Below are 17,352 nucleotides of genomic sequence, written 5' to 3' on the forward strand. Positions count from 1 at the left end.
TTATATTTTTACATGCTGTAGTGCCATTTTTGGGAGCATTTCAAGTTGCTATACATCAATACAACTGTTATAGACCAAATTTTAATAATATGTCTGCATTAAGTGCATAGTAAGTACTCGGATAACTTACAAATTTAATTATTTGCCTTTTTTCGGGGTTTTATTTGTTCCCGAGTAAATCGGCTTGGCTGAGATCAAAGTTATTAGAATAGATTAGATAAAATCAAACTTTATTAATCCCCCGGGTGGGTTCCTGGATTTTCACACAGCTGAATAAACGTCAAACAGAAAACTGATTAAACAGAAGTGTGAGGCGGTCGAGAATTTACGCCAGTGTCCTGTTATATTTTAGATAGCAAGGAGCAGACGGCTTTGTTTATTAAACTCCACCGACACAGCGGTGACGCAAATCTGAAGGCTAGACCGTCCCATTTCACAGCCCCACACTTCCGGCCTTCTCGGTCTTCGAAGGACCCGGCCCACGTAGACCACGAAGGCCGGGTCCTCCGAGGAATGCAGCCGACGTTTTGGGACACAGCTACAGTGAAGCTGGAGGAGGAAGCTAACTTTTTTGTTAACGTGAGGGTTCATGATGCACTGCAAAAACTCAAAATATAACCAAGTACATTTGTTTTATTTCTAGTCAAAATGATCTCATCACACCTAAAATAAGACACAATCAGCTAAAGGGCAACATTTCAGTAAGCTAAAGGAACTTGTTTCAAGACAGTGAATCTTAAAACTAGAGAATTTTCATTTATTCCACTGGCAGATTTTTTTTCACTTATTTCAAGCTAAAATATCTTGTATTAAGTGAAAAAATCTGCCAATGAAACAAGTGAAAATTGTTTCACTGGCAGATCTTTTTAAGTACATGTTACATTGACAGATGTGTTATAGCATTTTTTTTTTTTCAATACCTCCACTGCACCAGTGTCCGTACAAGGTGACGCAGCTGAGTGCTTTGAGAAGATTCTGAGTCTAACTAGTCCTGAAGCCTCACAGGTAAAGACTGCAGTTTAGATATTACAAATATGTTAATTAAATTTACATATAAGTTAACAGCCTGTGTGGTTGTCTTTTAAGATATTCCAGGGAGTGCTGACACACAGGAACAAATGCTCTACATGTAGTACAGAGACAGGAACAGATGATCCATTTTGGACTCTACCTCTTCAACTGGTGCAATCTGACATCAAAGACTACAATGTGGTAAGGACTGATATCTTCTCTACCTTTTTAATCCATTCACACTTTTCTAGAACATATTAGTTAGAGTAATTATACATATGTATATTTTTGTCAAGTATTTCACTATTTAAGCAAAACTTCATTTATATGAATATTTTCAAAAATTATGGGAAATGATTTATACCAGTGGTAGCATGATTTGATGGGTAGAAATGACCTTTTCATTTTATCTGTTAGTAAATTTCAGCATCAAGTGACATGATTATATTTTTCAGGCTCATGCCATTGCCAAATATTTCAGTCAATCAGATGCCAGTGGAGTAAACCAGCTATACTGTGACCAGTGTGGGTGCAAATGTGATGCTGCCATTGTAAGTTATCATTTTATTAAATAAAAAAACTAAGAAGCTGAAATTATTTTCAAAGAAGTTCCCACAAAGTACTGGCTTCCTAAACAAATCTCGCTACTTTTATAAAAGAGAGATGTAACACTTACCAGTTATTAAGGGGCCCCAGCACAGAGACAGGGATGTTTTAGTATAGTCTTTTCAGACTGCAATCCCACATTGATTGCTCCAGCCGTTCTGCTGCCTAGCTTGTTTTGAGCTCTCATCACTCCCAGAATGTCCCAGATCGGAGAGATGTACTGAAAAAAGCAAGGCAAGATTAGACAATTGTTGTCTGCTGTGTCCACTCTCCTGGCACTGCCACTGAACACACTGCACCGCTTCTCCCCTGAAGCTGAGCCATAGACCATACCCCTAAACAAGAGAATTTTTTTTTTTATTAATTTTAAGTAAATTTGCAAACAAATCGAGTTATTCTTAATCTCAGGTACCCCTGTGATCCTAATGTGATCCTCTATATAAATCTTGTAAATAAATACATAAATCATATTTATAAAAACGAAGGGATGCTACTCTATTTTTTTCCCTCTGTATAAACAAGAAGACTCAGAGCACAACTTCCGTCAGTGGGCAATGACTATACTAAAACTTAGATGTTTTATGATATTTTTATTGCAACATGCTGACATGAGCCTCATAACATCCAAAGTAATATATCCTGATGTCAGCTTTGGTAATATGGAAATCCACAGTAATCATTTTTTATTATTTTTAAGGTCGACTTTGACCTTCTGCGCTAACAATGAGGGTCAAGGTCAAATGCTTAGCCAGCCAAATTACTCATATTCAGTGATGGGAATAATAGCATTAAAAGTAACTGCATTACTAACAGCATTACTTTTTTCAGTAACGAGTAATCTAACTAATTTCTATGTCTGTCATTACAACGCTGTTACCGTTACTAACAAGAAAATGCAGTGCAGACACGTTACTATTTTTCAACACAGACGGTTGAAGCTGTCTTAAGCTTACTGGGAGCTAGGTGGGGTGAAACAATCACACGAGTGCTGCTGATTGGCTGAGGAAGAATAAAGTAGTTGTGGTAAACCAATCACATGACCAGTTTAAGATGACATAGCAACAAGATGCTATATACCGGTTTTTAAATTGTGTTGATAGGTCACGTAAAACCAGAGTGATGATAAAAAACAAAATACAGTGGGGCAAAAAAGTATTTAGTCAGCCACCGATTGTGCAAGTTCCCCCACTTAAAATGATGACAGAGGTCAGTAATTTGCACCAGAGGTACACGTCAACTGTGAGAGACAGAATGTGAAAAAAAAATCCATGAATTCACATGGTAGGATTTGTAAAGAATTTATCCGTAAATCAGGGTGGCAAATAAGTATTTGGTCACCTCAAACAAGGAAAATCTCTGGCTCTCACAGACCTGTAACGTCTTCTGTAAGAAGCTTTTCTGTCCCCCACTCGTTACCTGTATGAATGGCACCTGTTTGAACTCATCATCTGTATAAAAGACACCTGTCCACAGCCTCAAACAGTCAGACTCCAAACTCCGCCATGGCCAAGACCAAAGAGCTCTCGAAGGACACCAGGAAAAGTATTGTAGACCTGCACCAGACTGGGAAGAGTGAATCTACAATAGGCAAGCAGCTTGGTGTGAAAAAATCAACTGTGGGAACAATCATCAGAAAATGGAAGACATACAAGACCACTGATAATCTCCCACGATCTGGGGCTCCACGCAAGATCTCATCCCGTGGGGTCAAAATGATCATGAGAACGGTGAGCAAAGATCCCAGAACCACACGGGGGGACCTGGTGAATGACCTGCAGAGAGCTGGGACCAAAGTAACAAAGGTCACCATCAGTAACACACTAAAACGGCAGGGAATCAAATCCCGCAGTGCCAGACGTGTTCTGCTGCTGAAGCCAGTGCATGTCCAGGCCCGTCTGAAGTTTGCCAGAGAGCACATGGATGATACAGCAGAGGATTGGGAGAATGTCATGTGGTCAGATGAAACCAAAGTAGAACTTTTTGGTATAAACTCAACTCGTCGTGTTTGGAGGACGAAGAATACTGAGTTGCATCCCAAGAACACCATACCTACTGTGAAGCATGGGGGTGGAAACATCATGCTATGGGGCTGTTTTTCTGCCAAGGGGACAGGACGACTGATCCGTGTTAAGGACAGAATGAATGCGGCCATGTATCGTGAGATTTTGAGCCAAAACCTCCTTCCATCAGTGAGAACTTTGAAGATGAAACGCGGCTGGGTCTTCCAACATGACAATGATCCAAAACACACCGCCCGGGCAACAAAGGAGTGGCTCCGTAAGAAGCATTTGAAAGTCCTGGAGTGGCCTAGCCAGTCTCCAGACCTCAACCCCATAGAAAATCTGTGGCGGGAGTTGAAAGTCCGTGTTGCTCGGCGACAGCCCCAAAACATCACTGCTCTCGAGAAGATCTGCATGGAGGAATGGGCCAAAATACCAGCTACTGTGTGTGCAAACCTGGTAAAGACCTATAGTAAACGTTTGACCTCTGTTATTGCCAACAAAGGTTATGTTACAAAGTATTGAGTTGTATTTTTGTTATTGACCAAATACTTATTTTCCACCCTGATTTACGAATAAATTCTTTACAAATCCTACCATGTGAATTCATGGATTTTTTTTTCACATTCTGTCTCTCACAGTTGACGTGTACCTCTGGTGCAAATTACTGACCTCTGTCATCATTTTAAGTGGGGGAACTTGCACAATCGGTGGCTGACTAAATACTTTTTTGCCCCACTGTATACGGTATTTTTCGGACCATAAGTTGCACCAGATTATAAGGCGCATTGTCGATGAATGGGTCTGTTTTCATACATAAGGCGCACCGGATTATAAGGTGCATTAAGCGAAACAAAACAGTCAGATAAGTCAAACTTTACTCAACTCATTCTTATTGCTTCCTCCACTTCCGTACCATTGATTCATTAAATGGTAAATGGCCTGTATTTATATAGCGCTTTAGTAGTCCCTAAGGACCCCAAAGCGCTTTACACATCCAGCCATCCACCCATTCACACACACATTCAAACACACTGGTGATGGCAAGCTACATTGTAGCCACAGCCACCCTGGGGCGCACTGACAGAGGCGAGGCTGCCGGACACTGGCGCCACCGTCGCAGCTGCCCTATTCCCAAGTTGTTGCAGTATATTAATAACTAACCTTGTATTGTGGCTGGATTATCTCAGTTGTTCTCCTGACTGAAGTTTGATCCATTTACAGCATCCTGCCATGCGATTGCATTTGTCCCTAACCATCTGGAACCCTCACATTAACTTTTATCGAGTGGAAAAAAGTTAGCATTCATCCTCACTGTTTACTGCTAACAGAGTTGTGTAGCTAGCGATCATGTAGCACATCATTATATACCAGCCAGTCCAACTTCAGTAACCCTACAAAAGTCACTGCTGTTTAGTTTTCTGTCTTCATTTATTTTGGAAGTGACTACAGAGGTGTACATTTTATTTTTTTCAGGAATTTCTCAGTCAGAACATGGTATATCATGTTTAGGTGGAAACTAGCGAGCTAACTTCTAACTCCGTTAAATTTAATAAATTCTGTTTTCATGGATGTCTGGCTGTTAATTGTTACACCTGGTAAAGCAGCAACACTGATTATTTCATTAAAGATGGAAGAATTTAGACAGTTTTTAACTCTCTGTGTGCTAGACCTGAAGTGGACGGAGTTTTGGCCCCAGATTACTCCGCGAGGCTCCTGACTACGGTGGCTGTAATGCTCCGACAATCCATCAAGCGGTGTGGCTTTGTATGGAACGTCAGGACTGCCATAATGAATTAATTAAATACACCATTAAATAATTAATTAAATGTGGCAATAATTAATTAAAATCGGAAATAATTAATTACATAAATATTTACGACACATGTAATTAATTAATTAATTAATTAAATGTGTCAATAATTATTTATTTCACATTTTAATTAATTATTGCCACATTTAAATAATTATTTAAAGTTGACTCCTTCAGGTCTCACCATGAAATAATTTTATCTGTCAGCCTCACCCATCAAACTCAGGGGGCGGGGTTAACGCTGATCGAGTCAAAACTATTGCTTTGGCCTGATGGCCATTGTTTTTACCACACAACAACCGGCATGTGGAAACTAACAGAACTGAACTGTTTGTGTGTTACCAAATACCGTTTTAATATTTTTTTTAGCCGAGAATGTAGTGGTTTAATCTTTATGTGTCTGGTCGGTTTGTCAAGATAGAGCCTCTTTGCAAAAGTGCTTCGATGATTTCAGAGATGTCTGCCCAGTCTCACGGCAAAGCGTGGGATAGACCCGTTCGCCTCGCAAGCAATCGAGCTGTTATTACCACCGACAAAGCGCAGGCACCGGTACACAGCTGTAATAACCCCCGCTGACACTGACTTCTTTTACTGAGGTTATATTTATCGGGGTTTTATTTCCTGATTTTCTTATGTGTCCTTCGTGTTTCAGTCGCCAATTCTGAATTATAACTAACATTAAAAACATGTTTAAGGAGGAGAGAGAGCAAATAAATTCGATTAACAGCTGATCTTTGGGTTTTTGTTCAGTAATCAGCGTGACCTGCGTATAAACGCATAAAAGAAATAACGTTGGTGTTTCCGTCATGTGGTAACTGCTAGCTTTAACTGTACAAAGGTTGTTTGACACTATGAAACACATACAGACTTCATGGCGTTCGGCTAATATTTTTATTGTGAATATTAATCATGAGGGTAAACAGCCCTGTACACCACAGAGCGAGGTCAGCATATCCACGATATCTTCAGCTCTCTGAGTTAACACAGAGTTTCCCAGCTGACTAATCTAATGGTCATCTACGAATATGTCACGGGTCATATCTATATGATTTTACAGAAAATCATCCTTATTACTGCCAACTATTCCAGAGACGTGAAAATCTACAGCATTAAGAACAAAAAAATATAGCAGTCTAACGCAACACTGTAACAGAGATGAACCGTCAGTTCGTCACAGATCAAAGTGGAATGAAAGTGATTGGTTGAACAGGTGTTCGTGTCCGTGATCTGTGTTTTCTGCATTTTCATCAGCGTAAGAGACTCAGCAGCAGATTAGAATAACAGTTATACATTTAATAAATCACCAAATGAATACACGCAAGAAACGAGCAAACCTGTTCCGACAATTTGAGTTTGTATTCCCTCAGCTGCAGACTCGCTGCTGTTTAAATATTTGAGAGCAAGATTAGATATAAAACAAACGTCAAACATAGACTCAGTCTGCATTTACATTTGATATGAGGCCAGCACGTACAGTGGCTATGTCCTGTCTTAAGATCATATATGTAAAATTGTTGTCTGACCTCCGTCGATCCAGCCGCTCAGAGTCCGTGGTTACCATGGCTACTGCATAAGCAGCTGTAATGTAAACAGCTGGCACAGTGGAAACCAACCAGGAGCATGGATGTTTATGTTTTTCATTGCAAAAGAACTGTCTGAATGGTTAACTGAAGTTAACTTGGATAAATTATAATTAAGGAGTATCACATATAACGCCCACGTGAGCTGTGTGACTGTTCACCCCTACACTGAAATAAGTAGGTTATTACTGAAATACACATGCTATATACCTATGATATAAATAGGGAGGTCCTATTAACATGTTTAGTTTTAAAGGACACCTTCCTGCCTTTAGTCTCATTCATGAGCAGTATTAGTTTTCTTCTAACATCCAGAAGTCTGCACAATGTGTTTCATAGTTTGTAAGAAGCCTTTGACAGTTAAACATAACATGACCGAAAAAGAGAAAAAAGAAAAAAAAGAGAAAAAAAATCACAAATTATATGTTAACCTCATTTATTTTTAGTTAAGTGAACTCTAAAAATTCTAACAGACAGCTGGTGCTTAGAATACAGTTGAATAACTATTAAAAACCAGATGATGTAATATTTCTGTCCAGGTTGCAGTCTTCATGATGAACAAGCTCCTCTCTGCTCCTCTCGGTGGAAATGCGCCTTCTCTTCTCTTTCTTTAAAACATTTTATAAGTTAGTTTACTCTCAAAATTCACTGTTAAATCCAAAACACACCAGATAAAGAAAAGCGAATGGTTCAATCTAACACATGTGCCAGTGAACCATTAAACTTAAGTCAAACTATAGCAGTTCTGAAACATAACTTTAACCTCAGCCAAACCGATTTGCTCAGTTGTAAATAAAACAGCGAAGTAAACGTGACCCGACAGACAGAACCTGAGTGAATTAAGTTAAGCGTTTAACCACTGAGAGCTAAAACTCAGGTGAGGTTTCAAAGCTGTGTGCCGGTGATTGGACATCAGCCGCTGATAAAGTGGATTCGCCTATAAAGTGCTCTGTTGGGAAACAAGCTCCAGCAGCTCTGCGTCATATCAGTCAAACTGTGACTATCACTAGGTAACGTGGACGTGTTTCTTGAATTAGCAGCAGGTGTTAAACAACCGCTGACAGGTGAGGAGGAGGAGGATGCATGCAGGTAAACTGAGGGCCTGTTGAGCTGATCGCTGGTGTCATGAGAAACACGTCAGCTCGTTCTTTATGTTACAGAAGCACAGAGACACAAGACCAGGCGGAAAGAGACGATCGCTCGGTGAAAATGAGAATCTGCGAATGCAACATGTGGAACACAGAGAGTGGAATATCTAAACAAACCGGTTAACGTAGCCCCCCCCCCTCCTCCAAAACAAACAAATACACACAAAATAAACAGTTAAGCTGGAACACCGGGGCTGTGAGCTCGGTGCACTCTGTCAGCTGACTGTTAGCAGAGCTAGTGAAATCTCTGAAAACATCTGAGCACTTTTGCAAACATGTTCTATGTTGACAACCTGACCAGACATTCGCGGCTAAAACACTATTATTAAAACTACACCGCCACCATTGCTGCCTGTGATTTGAAATGCATTCTGGGATACCAAGTCAACACAAGCAATCGATTATCTAGGATTGACCTGTCTTGCCTTACTTTGCACGGCAACCAATCAAATGTTAGAGAAGCTGCATGGCAGCGTTAACCCCGCCCACTTAGTTTGATGGGTGAGGCTGACAGATAAAATTATTTCATGGTGAGACCTGAAGGAGTCAACTGTGCCAAAATGAATTAATTAAATACACCATTAAATAATTATTTAAATGTGAAATAAATAAATAATTAATTAAATGTGTCATTAATTAATTAAATATGTCAATAATTAATTAAATGTGGCAATAATTAATTAATTACATGTGTCGTAAATATTTATGTAATTAATTATTTCTGATTTTAATTAATTATTGCCACATTTAATTAATTATTTAATGGTGTATTTAATTAATTCATTATGGCAGTCCTGGCGTTCCATAGCTTCGTAGCTTACCAAAGTTATACTAAAACATTTTTGACAGATTTTTCAGCGCCCTGTACCACTTAAAATTGGTTCACCTAATTGTTCTGTGTAGCAATACCACGACAGTCATGATGACCACACGTTCATGCTTTTGAGCATTTCACACATTTAGTCTTCTGATTGCTGTTCACATGCTTGGCTACAGCTCCACAGCTCACAGTCGACACATACACCACCACCACCACCACAACAACATACTGATAGACAGCACAGCCTTTTATCCCGGCGAGTCCATGATTGCAGATGCCGTGCAGGTGCGTCCATCTCCCCTGCAGCTCCCCTGCAGCGGCACCGCAGACCATGAACCATTTCAAACTATTCTGTAAATAGTTTGAAATTGTTATTATATTTAAAAAAAAACACCTTGGGTGCGTTTTTAGGTAAATAGCTGAAAATAACTTTCTTGTTTGCAAAACTTTTGCGTAGGTTTTTAAAATCTACTATTTATATTTGCATTTTAAGTTATGAAAATGATTCATTAAACATGTTTGTGGTTGTTACAGTAAAAACTTTTTTCTACTCAGATTTTATGTTTTTTGTCTGATTTTAGATCAGTTGTGTTAATACAGTATGTCTAAATGAAAAAATAACTAAATTAAGACATTTGAGGTTTTGCTGAAAAGAATGATACCAAACAAGGCAACATAAATAGTTTTTAATTCAGTTCAATTCAATTTTATTTATACTGTGCTAAATCACAACAACAGTCACCTCAGGGTGCTTTATATTGTAAGGTAGATCCTACAATAATACATACAGAGGAAAACCCAACAATCATATGACCCCCTATGAGCAAGCACTTTGGTGACAGTGGGAAGGAAAAACTCCCTTTTAACAGGAACAAACATTGAGTAGAACCAGACGCAGGGAGGGGCGGCCATCTGCTGGGACCGATTGGGGTGAGAGAAGGAAGACAGGATAAAGTACATGCTGGTGAAGAGTTCCAGAAATTAATAACAAGTAATGATTCAATGCAGAGAGGTCTATTAACACATAGTGAGTGAGAAAGGTAAATTAATAAGACATACTCAATGCATCATGGGAACACCTATTGCAGCATAACTAAGGGAGGATTCAGGGTCACCTGATCCAGCCCTTTAGCAAAAAGGAAAGTTTGAAGCCTAATCTTAAAAGTAGAGATAGTGTCTGTCTCCTGAATCCAAACTGGAAGCTGGTTCCATAGAAGAAGGGCCTGAAAACTGAAGGCTCTCCCTCCCATTCTACTTTTAAATACTCTAGGAACAACAAGTAAGCCTGGAGTGAAAGAGTAAGTGCTCTAATGCGGGGATATGATACTATAAGGCAAGGCAAGTTTATTTATATAGCACAATTCAACAACAAGGTGATTCAAATAGCTTTACAGAGACATTAAAACAAAAACAAATAAAAAGCATGATTAGAATTGATTAAAAAAAACAGTAGATAAAATCAGTAGTTAAAATTTAAGTTTTGAAATTTAAGCTTAAAAGTGTGGATTTGGTGTTTTATTCAAATGCAGCTGAGAATAGGTGGGTCTTCAACCTGGATTTGAATAAACTGAGTGTTTCAGCTGATCTGAGGCTTTCTCGGAGTTTGTTCCAGATATAAGGAGCATAAAAGCTGAATGAAGCTTCTCCGTGTCTGGTTCTGACTCTGGGAACTGATAAAAAACCGGATCCAGATGACCTGAGGGATCTGGAAGGTTCATACTGGGTCAGGAGGTCACTGATATATTTTGGTCCTAAACCATTCAGAGCTTTATAGACCAGCATCAGAACTTTAAAGTCTATCCTCTGATGGACAGGCAGCCAGTGTAAAGACCTTAAAGCTGGGCCCTATTTCAGAAAGCCGGTTTAGTGCAAACTCTGAGTAAGTATACCCTGAGTTAACGAAAACTCTGGGTTTTCGGTTTCACAAAGCGAGTTTAGATTAATCCTGAGTGAGTCACTATGACGACACACTCCGTGAAGCTAACCTGCCCCCTAGCAGGTTTACTTCAACTAACCCTGCCGTTCTCCGCCTCTGTGTCGGAAACCTGACTGTAGGAAGTGTCAGACATGGCGTGCCCCTTCCTTGAAGAGCCAGTAGATGTTGAAGCCCAAATTCTCCGCAGAGCTCTCCGCCGGGAGAGAGTGATTAGAGCGCGTTTGGACATTTTATCATTTCCTGATGATTTTCTGTGTGAACGTTACCGTTTTTCAGCACAATCTATAATTTATTTGAATAACATCCTCAGGCCTAATATTGCTCATGTGACACATCGTGGACATTCTCTCAGTTCTGTACATATTATTTGTATTGCACTTCGGTTTTTTGCAAACGGGAGCTTTCTGTATAATATTGGTGACGCTGAGCACGTTTCCAAGGCTACCGTCTGTCGGGCAGTCAGGAATGTTACAGTTGCACTGAAACGTCTCCTGCACTCGTCTGTGGTGTTCCCCGGTCATAGACCCACAAGATTTATCAAAGAGGGATTCCACAAAATTGCAGGTAGCAGGATGAACAAAACTTAATTCATGATGTGGTGATACTTGAACTACTACTTAAATTTTACATTTATTTTCACGGTTCCCAGGCGTGATTGGCTGTACAGATGGCACTCACATTCCAATCATTGCTCCTTCAGTAAATGAAGGAGACTATGTGAACAGGAAGTCTTTCCACAGCATTAATGTACAGGTACATAGTTCCCTGTAGCATTTCAAACTAACAAATTATTTCACTATAGTAATGGATGCTAATTTGTGTTCTCTGCACTGTGAAGATCATATGTGATGCTGCCAACATTATCACAAATGTGGAAGCCAAGTGGCCAGGCTCTGTGAGTGGTGGTGGTGGAGGACCCCCACCTGTTTTTCGGGCCTCCGCTTTTTTTCTAGTGGCTATAACGGGTCACATTTGAGCATACAGAGTAAGCAAATATTTACTTGTAATGTGCTCAGATAATTTCAATAAGTGCTTACAGAAAGAAAATTAATGTAGCCTCTAACTGCAATTGATTTATATAGGACAAACAGACCAAGCACTATGGCTCATAATACAATTACACCTTACCTGTTGGGACTATATTTTTATATTTCATTTTTACTTGCTGCCAGGAACGTTTGGGGCCTGTTGGGTTGCACCTGCGCTCACATCACGTCACAAAATAAAATGTATAAAATAAAAAATAAAATATAATAAATAACGTGTTAAATGGGTGGAAATCCCTAGATCAATGTTTACATTAACACTCACGCATTGACTCTGTCGGCTATGTTTTGCCATGCATGCTCCCTTTCTTTTGCAGCTGAGGCTGTGTTACTTTTTTTCTGCAAAATTTGCATGTTATCGGCATATGCTGCCATCAGAATTTCGGCGTCAAGCGCTGTAAAATACATTGACCGCGCCTTCTTTCCCTCTGTCTCCATGGTGACTCGCTTAATCTGTGCTCCACTAATCAGGGCTTTATGTATCCTCGTGCGCGCGCTTAACTTGGGGTTAAAGCAACTCCGCGTTGATTGAACTACTTGTTATCAGCCTTTCTGAAACCGAATATTCCGAGTTGGACAGTTCGGGGTTACTCAACCCTGCGTATCGTTTTTCACTCTGAGTTTTCTAAACCGGCTTTCTGAAATAGGGCCCTGGACTGATGTGGTCCACCTTTTTGGTCTTAGTCAGGACTCGAGCAGCAGAGTTCTGAATGAGCTGTAGTTGTCTGACTGATTTTTTTTAGGTAGACCTGTAAAAAAGCTGTTATAGTAATCAAGCCTGCTAAAGATGAATGCATGTACTAGTTTTTCAAGGTCCTGTTGAGACATCAGATCTTTTATTCTTGATATATTCTTGAGGTGATAGTAAGCTGATTTTGTTATTGTCTTAATGTGTTTTTCTAAGTTTAGGTCTGCATCCATCACTACACCCAAATTTCTCGCCTGGTTGGTGGTTTTTACGTGTATAGATTGAAGTTCTCTGGTGACCTGTAATCATTTTTCTTTGGCACCAAAGACTATTACTTCAGTTTTGTTTAGCTGGAGAAAATTGTTGCACAACCAGTCATTAATTTCCTCAATGCATTTACCAAGAGCCTGTACAGGGCCTTGGTCTCCTGGTGACATTGTGATATATATTTGTGTGTCATCTGCATAGCTATGATAGATTATTTTGTTGTTCTTTATAATCTGTGCCAGTGGGAGCATGTAAATGTTGAACAGAAGGGGTCCCAAGATGGAACCTTGGGGAACTCCACATGTGATACTTGTCTGCTCAGATGTGAAGTTACCTATTGATACAAAGTATTTCCTGTTTTCTAAGTATGTTTTGAACCAGTTTAGTACAGTTCCTGAAAGACCTGCCAAGTTCTCCAGTTGTTTGAGTAATATGTTGTGGTCAACTGTATCAAATGCTGCACTGAGATCCAGTAAAACTAAGACTGACATTTTTCCACTGTCTGTATTCAGACATATGTCATTAAACACTTTGTTCAGAGCGGTTTCAGCGCTGTGGTTCTGTCTAAAACCTGACTGGAAGGCATCATAGCAGTTATTCTGTTTTAAGAAGTAATTGAGCTGTTGAGAAACTGCTTTTTCAATGATCTTACTTAAAAATGGGAGATTTGAGATCGGCCTGTAGTTGTTCATTTGTGTCTTGTCAAGATTGTCCTTTTTCAGTATAGGTTTAATTAGGGATGGGTACCGGTATCGGTTCTGACATAAACGGTAGTAACCAGACCGAAAAGCAGCGCACATTTCGGTGCTTTATTGCGGTGCTTTTTTTTCCTGAGATGAGATACACTTTAGATTCTAGCCAATCATTTTACGTTTCCGGGGATAGTAGGCGGGGCCAGGTACGTACGTTTTTTTAGAGCAGAGCTACAGATTAAAAATGACCAAGGCAAAGCGGTCAAAAGTCTGGCTGTACTTCACAGCAAAATATGCAAACTCAGCAGCCTGCAACAAGTGCTTTAAGCTGATACTGTGATACTGTCAAAGGAGGTAACACCTCAAATCCGATGAAACACCTGGCGACGCATAGCGTTTTTTTTAAAAGCCGAGAAATGCGCCGTATTTGATAGCTTGCTGCGAGACCTCACACCGAGCACATCTACTGCGGGTGGGTTGCCTGTTATCAGACCCGGAGTTAGCAACATCTCCCAAAAACACGAAGAGGAGAGTCCTGGCCCCTAGCCCTGCCAGTGTAGCAGAAATGATGACGGATGCAGTGTTGCCAACTTAGCGACTTTGTCGCTATATTTAGCAAGTTTTCAGACCCCCTTAATCTAAAAAAAAAAAAAAGAAAAGACGTGAAAGCGCGTATTGCTTTTACTCTCAACAAGCAGCGGGTGCTGTAACGCAGTCAGTTCTTCTTTTACTCTTATGCTGTTTTGTGGATCACAAGGTTTAAAACTACACACACACAAAGTAACTCCACCAGAGTGCCTATTTCGGGTCACTTTTGCCGGTCCAAGCCCGGGTAAAGGAGCAGGGTTGGAATTGTGACATTAAAAAAAAACAATAATTGCTAAAAGAAATTTAATTTGTAGTTCTAAATAAACTCTAAATGCATTTAGGACGTTTTTTACTCACTTTATGTCTCTTCCACGATGTTATTTCTCTCTCCAACAACATAGGTTACAATTAGATTAGCATGACCAATTATGCAAATTAGGCAATGACGTCATTTAGCGACTTCTAGCGACTTTTAGGACAGCCAATAGCGATTTTCCTTACTGAGGAGTTGGCAACACTGGACGGATGATGACGGCAGCAGCAGCCGTTCTTCTCTGCGTGAGTAGCTTAATGTCGTCCGTGTGTAATTTACTTTGAGTAGGCTAACCACGTTATTACATTAATGCATGTAAGGTGAACTAGCAAACATCATCATAGCTACATGCGGCTGTCTTCTTGTTTGATGGCAGATGCTCCCTTCACCCTGGCCAAAAAGGCTAAAATGACCAAAGAAAAAGTGGAAAACAGTTAAACATGAGAGGTTTTTGGACAAAGTTTATGTTTTTTCCATTGTTTAAGCACTACTTCCAGCCAAGAGTGATGCCATAAATCCCCTATAGCTGCAGAAAAGGCTAACATTGTTATCTTTTTACAAAAAAAACCAGCTGAACACGAGAGGTTTTTGGACCAATTTTGTGTTCTCCATTCTTTAAGCACCGGTTTGAGCACCGTTTAAGCACCGGTACCATTTCAAAAGTACCGGTTTGGCACCGGTATCGGATAAAACCTAAACGATACCCATTTAATCACAGCAGTTTTTAGTGGTTCTGGAAACACACCTGACATTAAAAAAAAGTTGACAATCTGTAACAGGTCTGACTCCAAAGTCTTTGAGACCTTTTTGAAAAATCCTGTTGGCAGGACATCTAAACAGCAAGAGGAGGAGTTCAGTTGACCTAAGATGTCCTCCAGGTCTTTGCTGTTTATAGGGTGAAACTGTTTGATGGTGTTTAAACAGTTTTTCGGTGGACACAGTACATATCCTGAATCTGCTGTTGATGTACCAATTGCTTGTCTAATCTTTTGGATTTTTTCTGTGAAGAATTTGGCAAAGTCATTGCAGGCCATGGTCGAATGAAGTTCAGCTGCCACTGACACAGGAGGGTTTGTTAGCCTGTCAACTGTAGAAAATAAGACCCGAGCATTATGACTGTTTTTGGTGATGATGTCAGAGAAATAGGACCTCTTTTCACTCCTCAGTTGTAAATTATAATTGTGAAGTTTCTCTTTATATATGTCATAATGAACCTGGAGGTTTATTTTTCTCCATCTCTGCTCAGCTTTCCTAAACTCAGGTCATTAAGATAAGATGGGGCCTGATTTTTTAAGACCTTGTATGTGAGGAGCAGGATTTTGAATTCAATTCTGGATTTAACAGGAAGTCAATGAAGGGAAGCCAAAAAAGGAGAAATATGCTCTCTCTTTCTAGTCCCTGTCAGTACTCTTGCTGCAGCATTTTGGATTAGCTGAAGGCTTTTCAGGGAGTTCTTAGGACATCCTGATAACAATGAATTACAGTAGCCCAGCCTGGAAGTAATAAATGCATGAACTAGTTTTTCAGTATCACTCTGAGACAGGATATTGCATAAATGGAAGAAAGCAGTCCTACATTTTTGTCTAATATGTACATTGAAGGACATATGCTGGTCAAAAATGACTCCAAGGTTCCTCACAGTGTTACTGGAGGCTGAGGTAATGCCATCCAGAGTAAGCATCTGGTTAGATACCATGTTTCTCAGATTTTCAGGGCCGAGTACAATAACCTCAGTTTTATCTAAATTTAGAAGCATTAATTAATGGCAGGACTTCTTTGAGCAGTTTTGTAGGAATGGGGTCTAAAAGACACGTTGATGGTTTGGCAGAAGTAATTATTGAAGTTAACTCAGAAAGATCAATTGGAGAAAAAGAGTCTAAATGAATATCAATTGTACTAAAAGTAGCTGTAGATAATGTTACATCTGTGAGATGATTATGGGTAATTTTTTCTGATTTGAGGCCTTATTTTTCACAAGAGCTACAGTATCCCGAGTCGTACGTAGTGAGGAGGCAAAATTATTAGCAAAATAATCGACCTCTGTTGGAGTTGCGGTCAGGTAGCTGCTCCGCTCTGTGTTGGTACAGGGCATTGACGATGATAACACTGGGTGGATTAAATTTTTAAACTTAGTTATAGCACTTTCAGAAAGACATCTACTGTGATAAAGTCTACTCCCCACTGCTGTGTAATCAATTATTGTAAATGTAAATGTTATCAGGAAATGATCAGACAAGAGAGGGTTTTCAGGAAACACTGTTAAATGTTCAGTTTCCATGCCATATGTTAAAACAAGATCTAGAGTGTGATTAAAGTGGTGGGTGGGTTCTTTTACATTTTGAGAAAAGACAATTGAGTCTAATAACAGATTAAATGCCATGTTGAGGCTGTCATTTTTAGCATCTACATGGATGTTAAAATCACCCACAATAATTATTTTATCTGAGAGGAGCACTAAATCAGATAAAAAATCTGAGAAATCAGAGAGAAACTCTGTGTAAGGCCCAGTTTGACCATAGATGATAACACATAAGACTGGTTTTTGAGTTTTGTAGGCTGGACAAGGCTAAGCATCAGGCTTTTAAATGAATTAAAAATCTGTATTGGTCTTTGGTTGATTAATAGGCTGGTGTGGAAAATTGCTGCCGGCTGCCGGCCTGTGCTTCTAGCAGGATTCATACACCTTTTTCAGGGTCAAATTCAAGCACTTTTTAAGCACTTTCAAGGTCCATTTTGAGGCTTTTCCAGCACATTACCAAAAAAAGAATGCATGTTTCACTTTGCATAACCTCAGTAAGATCAGGTGAAAATAAAAACAAATCATCTTAGGTTGATTTAAACGCC

At 39.7% G+C, this 17,352-nt stretch overlaps 1 protein-coding gene across 1 annotated transcript in view; it reads left to right on the forward strand.

Moving 5' to 3' along the window:
• The first annotated feature begins 974 nt into the window (after positions 1–974).
• LOC146636458 (uncharacterized) overlaps positions 975–17,352 on the forward strand; it is a 28,267-nt gene continuing 11,889 nt past the window's right edge. The window contains exons 1-3 of the mRNA XM_085350336.1: positions 975–1,005; positions 1,087–1,212; positions 1,467–1,562. The gene's annotated coding sequence lies outside the window, so the exon portion shown is untranslated. The remainder of the gene's footprint in view (positions 1,006–1,086; positions 1,213–1,466; positions 1,563–17,352) is intronic.

This window comes from Diplotaxodon limnothrissa, linkage group LG3 (genome assembly GCF_057381915.1).
Source record: "Diplotaxodon limnothrissa isolate DT_005_m linkage group LG3, D_limnothrissa_male_GT1.1, whole genome shotgun sequence".
Lineage (NCBI taxonomy): Eukaryota > Metazoa > Chordata > Actinopteri > Cichliformes > Cichlidae > Diplotaxodon > Diplotaxodon limnothrissa.